General features: G+C 35.3%; 1 protein-coding gene and 1 non-coding gene across 2 annotated transcripts in view; one reads left to right on the top strand and one right to left on the bottom strand.

Moving 5' to 3' along the window:
- The window catches only part of GRID2 (glutamate ionotropic receptor delta type subunit 2), a 1,375,820-nt gene that overhangs the window by 871,386 nt on the left and 491,215 nt on the right, over window positions 1–13,219 (bottom strand). The gene's annotated exons all lie outside the window — the stretch shown is intronic.
- LOC118662043 lies at window positions 7,756–7,882 on the top strand. The gene has a single exon (XR_004969582.1). It is a non-coding gene; the product is annotated as a small nucleolar RNA SNORA51 (small nucleolar RNA).

The raw sequence follows: 13,219 nt of genomic DNA, 5'->3' as shown, positions 1-13,219 counted from the left end.
GGAGCGCACTGACCATCAGAGGGCAGCTCCTGCATTGAGCATCTGCCCCCTGGTGGTCAGTGTGTGTCATAGTGACCAGTCATTCCCAGTGGTTCTGCTGTTAGGGTCAATTTTCATATTACCCTTTTATTAAATAAAATAGAGGTCTGGTGCACCGGTGGGGGCCGGCAGGTTTGCCCTGAAGGGTGTCCCGTATCAAGGTGGGGGTCCCACTGGGGTGTCTGGCTAGCCTGGGTGAGGGGCTGATGTCCGTTTTCAGGCTGGCCACGCCCCCCGGTGACCCAAGCTCTCAGCATCTCCTTTTTTTCTTTTTTTTCTCCTGGGATTTATTTATCTTCTATAATTGAAACTATGTAGCCTTGAGCAGAGCCCAAGTCCAGCTGGAAGCCTGGGTTGCCCCTGCCAACCCAGGCTCCCAGACCCTCCTTGAGCAGAGGCCACAGCCAGCTGGAATCAGGTATCTGGGATTTATTTATCTTCTATAATTGAAACTTTGTAGCCTTGAGTGAAGCCCAGGGCCAGCCAGGGCAGGTGGGAAGCTTGGCTTCCTCCATTGCCGGAGGCAACCTAAGCCTCCTGCTCACTCCAACTCCATGGCCACCACCATCTTAGTTGTGTTAATTTGCATACTCACTTCTGATTAGCTGGTGGGCATGGCTTGAGCATAGTGGAGGGAGGGTTAATTTTCATGTTTCTCTTTTACTATGTAGGATATACATGAGACAGCATTTGTACTCTATTTGTACCTAATTGACTATCAGAAACAGGCATAAGATAACTTAGTTAAACAAGTATTAAAAACACAGACACTCTAAACATCTGATAGAGTAGACTGTGCCAATTTTTGAAACTTCTCCTATAACACCACCCCTTTCTACTTTGACAAAGCCTTAATGCAGTTTCTTATCTCCCAATCACATCTTTAAAATTAATTTTGGTTGCCTACTGATTATACACAAAATTTATCTAATTTTTAAAATTTAAATAAAATCATGTAATGCTAATATTCAATTATAACTTCTGGCTCTCTGTGAGCAAATTTGTTAGTTCTCAATCTCTATGAGCATCAGAATCACATGGGGAGTATTACTAGTATATAAATAAAAATTACTGGCACCTCAGCACTGCTTAGCAGATTCTCTGGGGGGTGGAGCTTTTTTGCTCTTGTTATTTATACAGTAATAATGAAAGTCTTTCTCTTCAGAAATAAACCACATCAAATAACAATAGCAAATCTGAACAAAATTGATTGATTCTTAATGTCATTTTATGCAACAAGCTCTGTATCCTATGACATGCCACAGATAGATTAGGGCAAACATGGATAACATAATTCTTTCCTCTTAGATCATAAAGGGTATGATCTAAGCATACTGAAGCAAGATGCCAAATAACAAAGTAGTAAACTGAAAGAGAACTAAGTTGATTCAAAATCAAGGAATAAAGGTTTCATAAAAAATATCTTAAGAGAGAAAAATGAAATAGATTTTATAAAAGAAAGTTTAAACTAAAATGGGACAAAAGATCACTAGAAAAAAATGATTATATTCTAACTAATAGCAAACACCTATTTATAGAAAACAGTCGTCATTTTACATGTAGAGTCATTCCTAAAATGGGACATGTACAGGAATGTTGGGACAACAAATATACACATTTATCCTTTATAAGAAAACGAGAATAATGAAAGTCTGCCTATTTCTTGTACTTGTCTGATTTTTTTTGAAAATTTTTAGAGGAAAATGAAATAGATAAAATGATTTGGAGCAGAAAAATGAGGTCTAAATTGGTGGCGGATAACTAAGTTTGGCTCCATTGAGAAAGTGGTATAAAGACAAATTCAATTAATAAAACACTTCCTGTTCTTTCAAAGCAAACAAGAGGAAAAGTATTTCTTAAATCCTTATGGACCAGTCTACGAAACAACTAGCAACAGAACTTGCATATTCTGATTGAATAGAGGTGGTCTGGGGGCTGATATTGTGCATTTCTAACAAGCTTCAAGGTGAAGCCATTCTACTAGTTCAAATCCAATACTTTGAGTCATAGAGCTGTACAATTAAGGTTAGTCTAAGTCAGAAAAAAACATAAGTGAAAATGCCAGGGAATTTTTTTTTTCTAGGGGAAGATTTAAAGTCCCATAAATTTATTTTTGGGGAAATGGAAGGGGTAGATACCCATGCAGTTTAGAAACTAAAAGAGACCAAGAGAGCTTTTCCAAGCTGCAATATTAAGGGAAGATTTACGTGCAAGTCTGAGAGGCATGGAAGATTGTTTTGAGCAAGGTAGCTGAGACCAAGCTTGGCCTCTGTCTCTGAGCTCAACTCAGACGTGGGTAGCAGGCCTAAGCTGGCAATCTAGACATCCTCAGTGCTGCCGCAGAGGTGGGAGAGGCTCTCATCACTTCTGCTGTGCTCGCTAGCCATGATCCCAGCTTCTGGCTGAGTGCCTGTGACAGCACAATGACCACCTGGGGGCAGCTCCTGCATTGAGCATCTGCACCCCGGTGGTCAGTGCACCTCATAGTAACCGGTCATTCCACTCTTTGGTCTATTTGCATATTAGCCTTTTATTATATAGGATTTTTTGTCCCTTAAGTTTTATTACTTCTTACTGCGTTACACTAAAGTATACTGAACATTATTATTATTTTAAATATCTTTTAACTGATTTTTTTTTAAGGGGAGAAAGAGAGAGAAGTGTTGATGAGAGAGGAACATCAATTGGTTGCCTCCTGAATGCTCCCTATTGAGGACTGAACCCACAACCTGGGCAAGTGTTCTGACCAGGAATTGAAAACCATGCATGGGATGACAACAATCAACCAACTGAGCCATACAGGCCAGGTCTATTGTTATTATTTTTAATTTTTACCCAAGGATATATGTTATTTATTTGAGAGAGAGAGAGAGAGAGAGATGTAGACATGAGAATCATCAATTGGTTACCTCCTCTATGCACCCCAAACTGGGATTGAACCTGCAAATTTTTGGTGTATAGGATGACACTTCAACCAACTGAGCCACTTGGCCAGGACCTGAATATTATTTTGGGGATTTTGTCTAATTATAATTTCTCTTGTATTGCTTTCTCTTTCTCTCCTGTATACTTCCATATCTACTGTACATGATAAGCTATATTACTAGAGTCACCTTTTACTTTATGCTCTGGTTGGTAAATGAATATGTAGTCTTTTGTGGCAAAAAGAAGCACTAATATCTAATCTCACAGTATACTACCAAAAACAAGAATGCTCCATATTAAGTTATTAAATCAAATAACTGGGAGTGCAAAACAAATCTCAAGACATTTAAGTTTAATGAAAGAAGGTATGAAAATTCTTTCCATCTTTGGGCAAACACCTACCAGTGGTTCTCAACCTTCCTAATGCAGTGACCCTTTAATACAGTTCCTCATGTTGTGGTGATCCCCAACCATAAAATTATTTTCATTGCTACTTCATAACTGTAATTTTGCTACTGTTATGAATCATAATGTAAATATCTGATATGCAGGATGTATTTTCAGGGGTTGCGACCCACAGGTTGAGAACTGCTGAATTATAAAGTAATGCACTGAAACTTAAAGTGACTATAGAAAATTAATAAAAATAGATGTAAAATTTTTGAAAAATGTTAAGGCAGTATAGTAATTTTATATTCAATTTAATTGACTATATATTTATTTGAGTCCATAGAGTAATTCTGGAAACCGAAATTGATGAAACCACAGACACTGCCATCCTGGATTTTATGAAGAAAAGATATTTTTGAAGGAAGGTTTTATAAGGCAGATGATTTTATAGCCTTGAAGGATGGTAGGACATTTGTCGATGAAGGGGAGAATGAGTTCATTTCAGCAGAGGAAGTGTGTGTGTGTGTGTGTGTGTGTGTGTGTGTGTGTATTTTTTTTTTTTCTTAAAAGATGTAGCTAAAAGAATAGGTTATTAGAATCAGGTCACAAAAGACAATGAATATCAGACAAAGCAGGTTATAACCAATAATACAGTAAATAGAAATCTTCTGTTGTTGTTTTATTATTAATTATTCATTTGACATGTGTCTGGTATGATCACAGGTATACTGTAAGCCTAATTTGAACACATCAGAGCAGGTAGAGACTAAGAGAGGAAATCCAATTAATAATCATTTTAAGAGTCAGCAGGAGGGACAATAGGGATGTAATTGAAGGCATGGACATTTGAAAGGATGTTAGGGAAATTGTGGATCAAGTATGTTAGGGAAATTGTGGATCAAGTATGTTAGGCACAGGTCCTCCATGAAAGAATGATGTTAGAGGTGATGAAGCAGGAGAACTTAGTGACAATTCCAGGTTTAAGAGCCCATGTGAATGCGAGGTGATGGTGTTGTTCATAGGAATAAAAGAAGGCATTAGAGTGAGGTGAATGGTGACGAGGTTGAACAGAAGTAGAAGAATGATTATCGGATGAGCTGTCATAGACATAGGCACTTTTTTCTTCAGTAGATCTTTCACCACTACCCTGCAATTGTTAACACTTCTAATGTTCTTGATCCATACTCTGAGTACTCTGTGAAGAAGGAGGAGCAGTGTCTCATTCAAGTGTTATTACTAGGCCCTTGATTCTTGCCTAGTACTTAATTGCTTCCCTATAACAATTCAGTGAACATTTGTAGAGAATTTAAAGTCAGCCATTTGCTTCAAATAAAAAATACTGTCAGTTTTTAATTTTTATATTTGATTTTCTGGTTAAGAGAAGCATTTATGGAAAATCTAGACTCAGAATTGACTGATGTTGCCCACAGGTCTACGCACATTTCTTCTCCAACCAAAAATAGATCCCCATGCTTTTTAAGGCTTGCAGTGTAATCATTGAAAATTTGTTCCCATGCATTACTACTGGTTAAAATGTAGGTAAATCATTAAAAGGGCCAATAGACACCTTTCCTTAATGTGTGGTTATAGGAGCCTTTGCTGTGATCAAATTTAACAAAGAGAAAGTATAGAGGGAAGGTAAAAAAAAGTGATTAAAGAAAATCTTGGAATATTGCAGTTAATTTTAACTACTTTATAATTTTATATAAAGTTAAGAACCCCCAAAGTATCTTCCTGAATCTATCCTCTTATTTCAATCTTCTTTTCATTCTTTAAAAATGTTAAGTAATTGCCCCTGCTCTTGGTTTCCTGAAGTCTGTTCTCAACAGAGCAATGAGAATGTCCTGATTAAAAGTAATTTTGTGTCACTCCTCTGCTCAAAATCTGTTAGAGCTTCCCAGCTACAGGAGAATTAAAGTTGACAATGACCTATTATCACGCTCTACTACCAGCCGTCACTTTCTGACCTCCCCTCCTCTTACTTTCTTACTGGTTTACTCTTCTCCAACCACTTAAACTTCAGCTGGTCCAGAAAGTCATTGGGCATATTTCCAAATTTAGGTTTCTGGCACCCATCTCCAAAACATTCCTTTCCCAGGTAGCATCTTGACTGATCCCCTCACCTCCTTAAGTCTTTGTTCAAATACACCTACCTCATTAAGGCTAACTGTAATCCCCTCTCCCACATGTTCCTGATCTGTCTGACACCCTTCTCTTTATACCAAGCATTTATCATCTTCTAGCAGACTATAAAATTCAGTTATTCATTATGTTTTGCTATTATCACTGTTTTCCATGCTCCTCCACAAAGGTAGTTATTATTCTTGTTTTTTGTTGTTATTGTTTACACATATATTCCCAGCACCTAGCACCATTTCAGACACACTAATATGACCTCAATAAATATTTTGCTGAATAAAAAATTAATGAATTCTCTTTACCAAATATTTCATACATAGCTTACATTTTGCACAATAGCACCTGCAATTTTTTTCCTTGTGTTTTTATTTTTGGTCTGAAGATCACAGTAGCCTGTCCCTTTGTAAAAATAAATAAATAAATAAATAAATAAATAAATAAATAAATAAATAAATGCAGAAACAAAGAAACATGTAATGAATCTGACAATTCCACTTCTAAATGCATCCTTATGGGTACTTGGAAAACATGGAATCCTAATTGGTAGCTAGAAAGCATGGGGTTTAGCCTAGTTTGCACGGTGAAGTATTCTCAGAAATTCAACCACCCGTGACAATGACTCAGGATCCTGCCTCAGAATATCTCTTGTTGGAAGCTTATATCCTGGTGAATACTTTCCTAGACGATGAACCATAAAATTAAAACAAAAACTAAACTAAACTGTAAAATTAAGAACAAATAAAATTATGCAACTGAGCAACAAAGAGAAAGAAAAAGAAAAACAAGACATGGGAGGTTTAAAAAAGTGAGAAAAATGTAAAATAAAATTAATTATAATTATAATAGTTTCTACAGATTTTATAGAGAATAAACTACTCTTGTTATTAGAATTAATACATTTGATCATTTGACATAATTAAATTCACAATTTTATTCTTTTCATCATTCTGCCATGTTAATCATAAATTTAAACAGTCAGCCCTAGCTGGTTTGGCTCAGTGGATAGAGCATTGGCCTTCGAACTGGAGGGTCCCAAGTTCGATTCTAGTCAAGTGCTTGTACCTGGGTTGGAGGCTCAATCGCTGTCCTGGGTCAGGGCAAGTGCAGGATGCAACCAAGTGATTTGTCTCTCTCACATTGATGTTTCTTTCTCTCTGTCTCTCCCTCTCCCTTCCACCCTCTCTAAAAATCAATGGAAAATTATCCTTGGGTGAGGATTAACAAAAAAAATTTAAACAGTCATTGTTCTCTGACACTTACTTTAAATTTTGATTTTTGAAGACTCTTTAGTTAGTGCATTTTTATATGTACAACCAAATATAGCTTCTTATACAGATATGATGAAATGATACGTGGTATAAAACCCTGTAACTGGCAAAGTGCTAAATAAACTAAAGCTATCATTACTATTAAAATTTCACCACATATTTCTTCCCAATGCCTTCATTGTATTAGATTTAGAGTAGAAAAATAATGTCAAAACTGCTTGCAAGTTAACATGCACATCTCCCACTGAAACCTGTTAAGAGTTACACATGAGTATCAAAGGATAGTATTTGGCCCATAGTGTGATCAAGACCTAATTTACTGTACACTGAAAGCATAACATTAGTAATAATAGTTAAAGCTGAATCTCAGAAGGTTGGCAATTTCGCTGAAGCATCCAGAATGTTTCTAATCTGAACAACCCAACTTTTAAAAGCCATCTTCTTTTTCTCTTTCCCTCTCCAATCCAATTAAAAGTTTTCTCTTGCTGCAGAGCAGTGGAAGTTCACAGAAGCTTTATTCTACATTTAACAGCTCAGGGTTTTAAGCTAATCAAAAATAGACTTTGAAGACATAAGCATATACAGTACTATATTTCTGGTGGTGACATATGAGATCTTCTATCATTAAAACAAAATAAAATTATATTTCAATGTTTGCTGCTATTAGAAAACATTGGTAAAACAATGTTTTTGGTTTCAAGTCTTTCACATAGCTGGATCCCATACATGGTAAAAAAAAAAAAAAAAAAAGAAAGAAAAAGAAAGAAAAAAAAAGAGTGCAACTTTATTCCTTTGTTTTTCTGGTAATTTAAAATTTTTAGGAATTAAAAGTTTATGTTCCCATTTTGTTGGGTAAGGGGGAAAGAGAATGGATCTGTATCTTTTTATTTATTGCTGAGCTGATTTTTTTTTTCATGATGCCAGGGCACTGACTTATCCTGTGTATACTCAACATATTTAATCAATGGGTAATAACTGAAATATATGAAAAATAGGCCTCCTGGTACTTCCCACAGGCTGTGTTTTTACACTAACTGTACGGAAAGAAGAGGCAGAGTGAACCCACCCTATATATAGGACCCTTTGCCTGGTATGTGTTGTGAATGGGGATGGGGACATGGATTAACAAAAGTAAAGAACTTCATAACATAACATAGCATAACATAACATAACATAACATAACATAACATAACATAACATAACATAACATAACATATATGAAAAATAAATAAGTGAGCTCAATTATTTTGGGGCTTGATATGTATGATCTACACATTTTATTCTTCTGATCTATTCAGTTTTTAGTAGCAAAGGATACAAAAACCAAGAGAAAATGTAGCTCTGTACTTGTAAAGCTCTTCCTAAACTAGAAAAGTATATATGCTTGCTTAGCCAAAATTCTGGCATCCTAAATCTTCTTAGGTTGTGATTATGACTGCTGCTCTCTATCACTATGTGATCTTAGGAGGATAATTACTTAATTTATTTGTGGCCTTTTCCCCAGTTTCCCATTTCAAGGAAACTGCTATCTGCTTACAAAACATCTAGGGTCTGAGCTAATGAGGTTTGATTTCATTTCCTTTTTTCATTGTGTTCCAGCAGCAGCTCCCAGGCTCTCTATACCTAGGAGGTAATGTGTTTCCAGGGTAGTTAAACACTAAGTAACTTTCCCCAAATTAGGGAAGAACTAATTCTCCAAGTTCAAATTTGGCAGTGACAGACTTTATGCAGGAAAACTATTCTGCAATACAACTAAGAGAAGCCATGGCACCAGGTAATATGACTCATGCTGAAAGAAGCATGGATAGATTCTGAAATAAAATGGGATGATAAAAAGAGGAAGTAGAGTTTGATTTAAAAATGGACTCCCATTCATTCTTAATATTTTTATTATGCAATCTCCTTCCTTTCCCAGAAATATACACTTTAGAAGATTGACAATAGCTTATACATCAAAACATAGGTCTAAAATCTGATTTATCTTAAGGAGATAGATGTTTTTCATTAATCTTAATATTAACTTTGAGGAAGTCAGAGAAGCAGGGAGAGATTTTGGAGAGAAAGAGCAGGGAACCTTCTATTGTCTATTCAACACCTTCTGGATAGACAGAAAGTTTCAAACTATATTTTTTAATCCAATAATAATCTCTGTAGTAGGAAACATTATCATAAGCCCCATTAACAGATGGGAAAACAGAGACTTGCAAAGATTAAGAAATTCACCCATCAGATAGCAGGGTGATCATTAAAAACTGGGTCTATTTGATCACAAAATTCAATCAAATAAACCACATAATGAATCTATTGTTAGACAGTTTTTAAAGAACTGAGGAATTATTATGACGAAAAGGAATATAAGTTAGCAGTTAGATCCAGCAAAGTGCTTTCTTAATTATATCAGTCCTCCAATAGAAATACATAATATTTCTCATATTATAAAATACAATGATTTTAAACAATAGAGGCCTTATAATGACCCTTATATAACCATGTTACCAGAATACTTGCACTAATATAAAATTTTTAAATGAGCCAGAGGTGATATTTTCTTCTTTTTCAGAGATGCGCTGAGAGGCAATGATTTAGAAATAGAATTATCAACTACAATTCCTTTGTATAGTTTCTGTCAGGACCTCATTTGCAGCAAGGAGTTTCTCTTCCATGTATCTATATTACCTTCAGTCCCAAATAGTTAGTGTTGACTACAACTCTTAGAAGAATGTGTGGCTATTTAGTCCTTGAATTCATATTTCCTGGAAATTCTTTTATTTTTTTTTAGAAATTATAGCATATTTATTTTCATTTTTAGGAATAAATATGGTTTGAACTTTTTATTTTAGCATTTATGTAGCTTCATATAAGCCTCTCAGTTCAATTTTGCTCATGCAGACATGGCATCTTTTGGTCATCATGGACTTTATTTTCTTATTTTTTATTTTTTAAAATATATTTTCATTGATTTTAGAGAGGAAGAGAGAGATAGAAAAATCAATGATGAGAAAGAATCATTGATTGGCTGCCTCCTGCACACCCCCTACTTGGGATCAAGCCTGGAACCTGGGCATGTGCTCTTGACTTGAATCAAACCAGGGATCCTTCAGTCTGCTTGCCGATGCTCTATCCACTGAGCCAATCCAGCTAAGGCTGGTCATCATAGACTTTACATGTGAAAGTTCTTTCAGTGTATTTTTAGAATTTCCATAAAACCTTAATGTCCATAAATCAAATAATTCATTTTTGGACTATATTTGATTTTGAATAAAATAGTTCATTTATCTTTTTATGTAAATCATTGCTAAAATATTGGTAAAATACAAGGTTTGATAATTGCTTTAAATCAATAAAAATCCAGGCATTGTTAGAATGTTAGAGAGATAACAAAGTTGTAAAGCCAGCCAAAATACACTGGGTTTTATTCTCATCATTGGTATTTCCTAGACTGCTTCCTAAGGTTACTTCCTTGGTAAAGCTACTCAACTTCATTGATCCCCAGTTTCGTCATTTAATTATAGTCCTGACTTTGCAGACAAATAATATAAAGTACCTGATACAATGTCTAGCTCAGTAATTAATCAATAAATCTTAAAGATTTTAGCAATAGTTATTGGAATCCTTCAACCCAATACAATATTCTTTATAATCAGACTTACTTTTAGTACTTTTTGCCACAGAAAATTATTTACTATTACATAACTTCAATTGCGAAGATGGTCTCCCTTTAACTGATCCTAAATCTGTCTACCTAGAACTTCTATCCTTGTGTACCCTTTGATACTTTCAATAACGAAGAGAAGTCTGACAACAGATCAATCATATATAAATAACTTGTTTCCCATTCTGTCTTACATGGTAAACATCCTCTGGTTTTGTTTTGTGAGATTATTTTTTCCTACATGATGAATAAGTTTCCATTCTTTTGGTTTGGCTTAGACAAAACTTAACTAGTTTTTTTTAACCAAGAACTGAAGTAGACCCACTATCTTCTGGCTTGGTATGATCCAAGGGCTCAAATAGTGTCATTAGGAACTTGTGTGGTGTGTGTGTGTGTGTGTGTGTGTTTTCATTTCCAAACATGTCTCACCTACCACATATTGGATTCACATATTTTCCCATTTTAATATTAATATATTTTCCAGTCTTGTGTCTTCACATGTCTGAGTATAGTGGACAAGAGAAAATGTCTTCAGCCTAACTCTCATTAATCATCAAATTAATCAATGTGGCACTGTGGACAGTTATATAATATTTTATTATATATGGGATAATTCTGTCTGTTAGAATAGACATTGCCATCAATCAATCAGAATAGACACTGGCCATAAACAATAATTATGATAGCAGAGTACACCTATGCTGAGCTTAATTTTTTTCAAGTTTTTCTCCACCATCTAAAGTCTAAAGCAGACTTTAGAGTCAACCTCACCCTAAAATCAAGGATGAGAGTGAAAGTCATCTCAATTTCCAGGAGGAAAAGAGAATCATGCTTATGAGAAGGGAAATAAATGGTTGAGTAATTTTGAATACTGTGGGGAAGCATGAGACTTGGTTGGAAAGTTTGTATGGAGGACATTCTGAGAAAAGTGAAGCGTGCGAAAGGCTGCCCACCCTGCTTATCAGAATTTTGACTTAGGGGAGTGCCAAAGGCTGTGCCCTAATTATCCCTTGACCTTTCCAAATAAGTCTGTGCATGTGCAGACCTCCAGGTGTTTACTGGAATCCTTATGCTTAATCTTTGGGTGTCCTTGCTTAAAGGACACTAAAAACACATGTGTCCTCCCAAGATTACTTACCCTGCTGATGTATCTTAAAGATAAACTTTATCTCAAACTGCTCTTACAATAAAAGCCTAACAAGGCAGGCAACCAAGACTGTCTGGTTCCTTTAGTCAGGCAGTCCCTTAGCCCTCTCTTTCACAGCAAACATTGTGTGGGACTAATCCATTCATCCATAACTCAGGGTCTGCTGGTCAGTCCTGGCAAAGTACTAAAAACAACCCTGGTAAACTATACATGGTTTTGAGAACTTCCAACAACTTAAGTAATTGACTGAATGAATTTCAGTTCAATTATTGTTTTATTGAACATACTCTCCATAATTAATACCAGGCATGAAGTCTGATCAATAAGTGTCGAGCAGGAATATTACCTGGTTTTGTCTAAAATCTATATTTCTGTTAAGGAAACCTAAGATTTCTCTAACCAATTTGATATTCCTCACTTTAAATATTGCCAACCTTTTTCCTCAGCAACTATACTTATATAGTTCATAGTTCTCTACCTTGTAAAATTTGATCCTACTTGGTTTATTCTGTCCTCATTTTATATAAACTCAAACAATAAATCACCATCTAGAAACTTCAACATATAATCTCTAGACACTGAAAATTAATAAATGACCATCCAATTACTGAAAAAACAATTTTTTAAAAAGAGATGACACATAGTAAAGGACACCTTCCTCTAGATTTATATTGATGTGTTAATTGACACTGTTTGATCAAATAGCTATGAATGAACTTCAGTCCATATTTCTCCACCATGTAGAAAAGAATATGTGTTTTATGAAAACATTGTATATAGGCCATAATTTTTATAAATTGTTGGGTGGATATTAATTTTAATTTAAGAAGCTTATGTTAGTATCCAGTTATTCATTTTTTTTGGTGTTCACACTAAAAATAATTACTCATCAAATTTAGAATCTTGCCTGGATCAGCATTAACCTTAGTGGTGGGAAGACTGGAGGATCCATTTTCCCATTTAGATTTATGTTACCATCGTCTTATGCAGAACAGAGAGACTTCAGATTCTGAAATAAAACATCATCAATTCTACATTATCCTGAAACATATTATCTGCATTTCAACTTATCATCATAAATCTCAGTCTCACATTCTGAGTTCTCTAATTAAGCAGAGTATGTGATGAAGTCTTATAGTGCTACTGCTGTCTGTCTTAATTTCTTTCACCTGTGCTAGGTGTGGCGCAGTGGGAAATATTTTAAACAGTAATACTGAATTATCTCTCTAAACGCAACAAAAGCATAAGACATAAATTTGTCACACTTTAAGTATTAAGAGGAAAATATTTCCACTTGGGCCAGTATACTGTGTTACAACATCAAAGAAGCACAGTTTAGGGGACCATTCTATTCCAATTCCGTCACTTGCAGGTGAAGACCTAGGCTCAGGGACGTTCACTGGCTTGTCTAATATTCAATGGCTAGAAAGGACCAAAGATAGCACAAGGGCTCAGAACTTCTGTTAATTCAGGTCCTTCCTCTCGTCCATGGTGCATCTTAATGAAAAGGTTATACTCCAATAAACAAAGAAAAAAGAGTTCTGAAAAAGTGAGCAACCAGGAGGAGATGGTTAGCTTTATTTCTCCTTCCAGTTGTGATTTGTTTTCTTTTTGATTACTGAGCATTCACTGTGGTAGTCACTGTTTTAAACTCTATGG

This window comes from Myotis myotis, unplaced genomic scaffold (genome assembly GCF_014108235.1).
Source record: "Myotis myotis isolate mMyoMyo1 unplaced genomic scaffold, mMyoMyo1.p scaffold_m19_p_1, whole genome shotgun sequence".
NCBI classification, from domain to species: domain Eukaryota; kingdom Metazoa; phylum Chordata; class Mammalia; order Chiroptera; family Vespertilionidae; genus Myotis; species Myotis myotis.
Note: the sequence above shows the minus strand (reverse complement) of the source record. Positions and strands in the feature narration are given on the sequence as shown.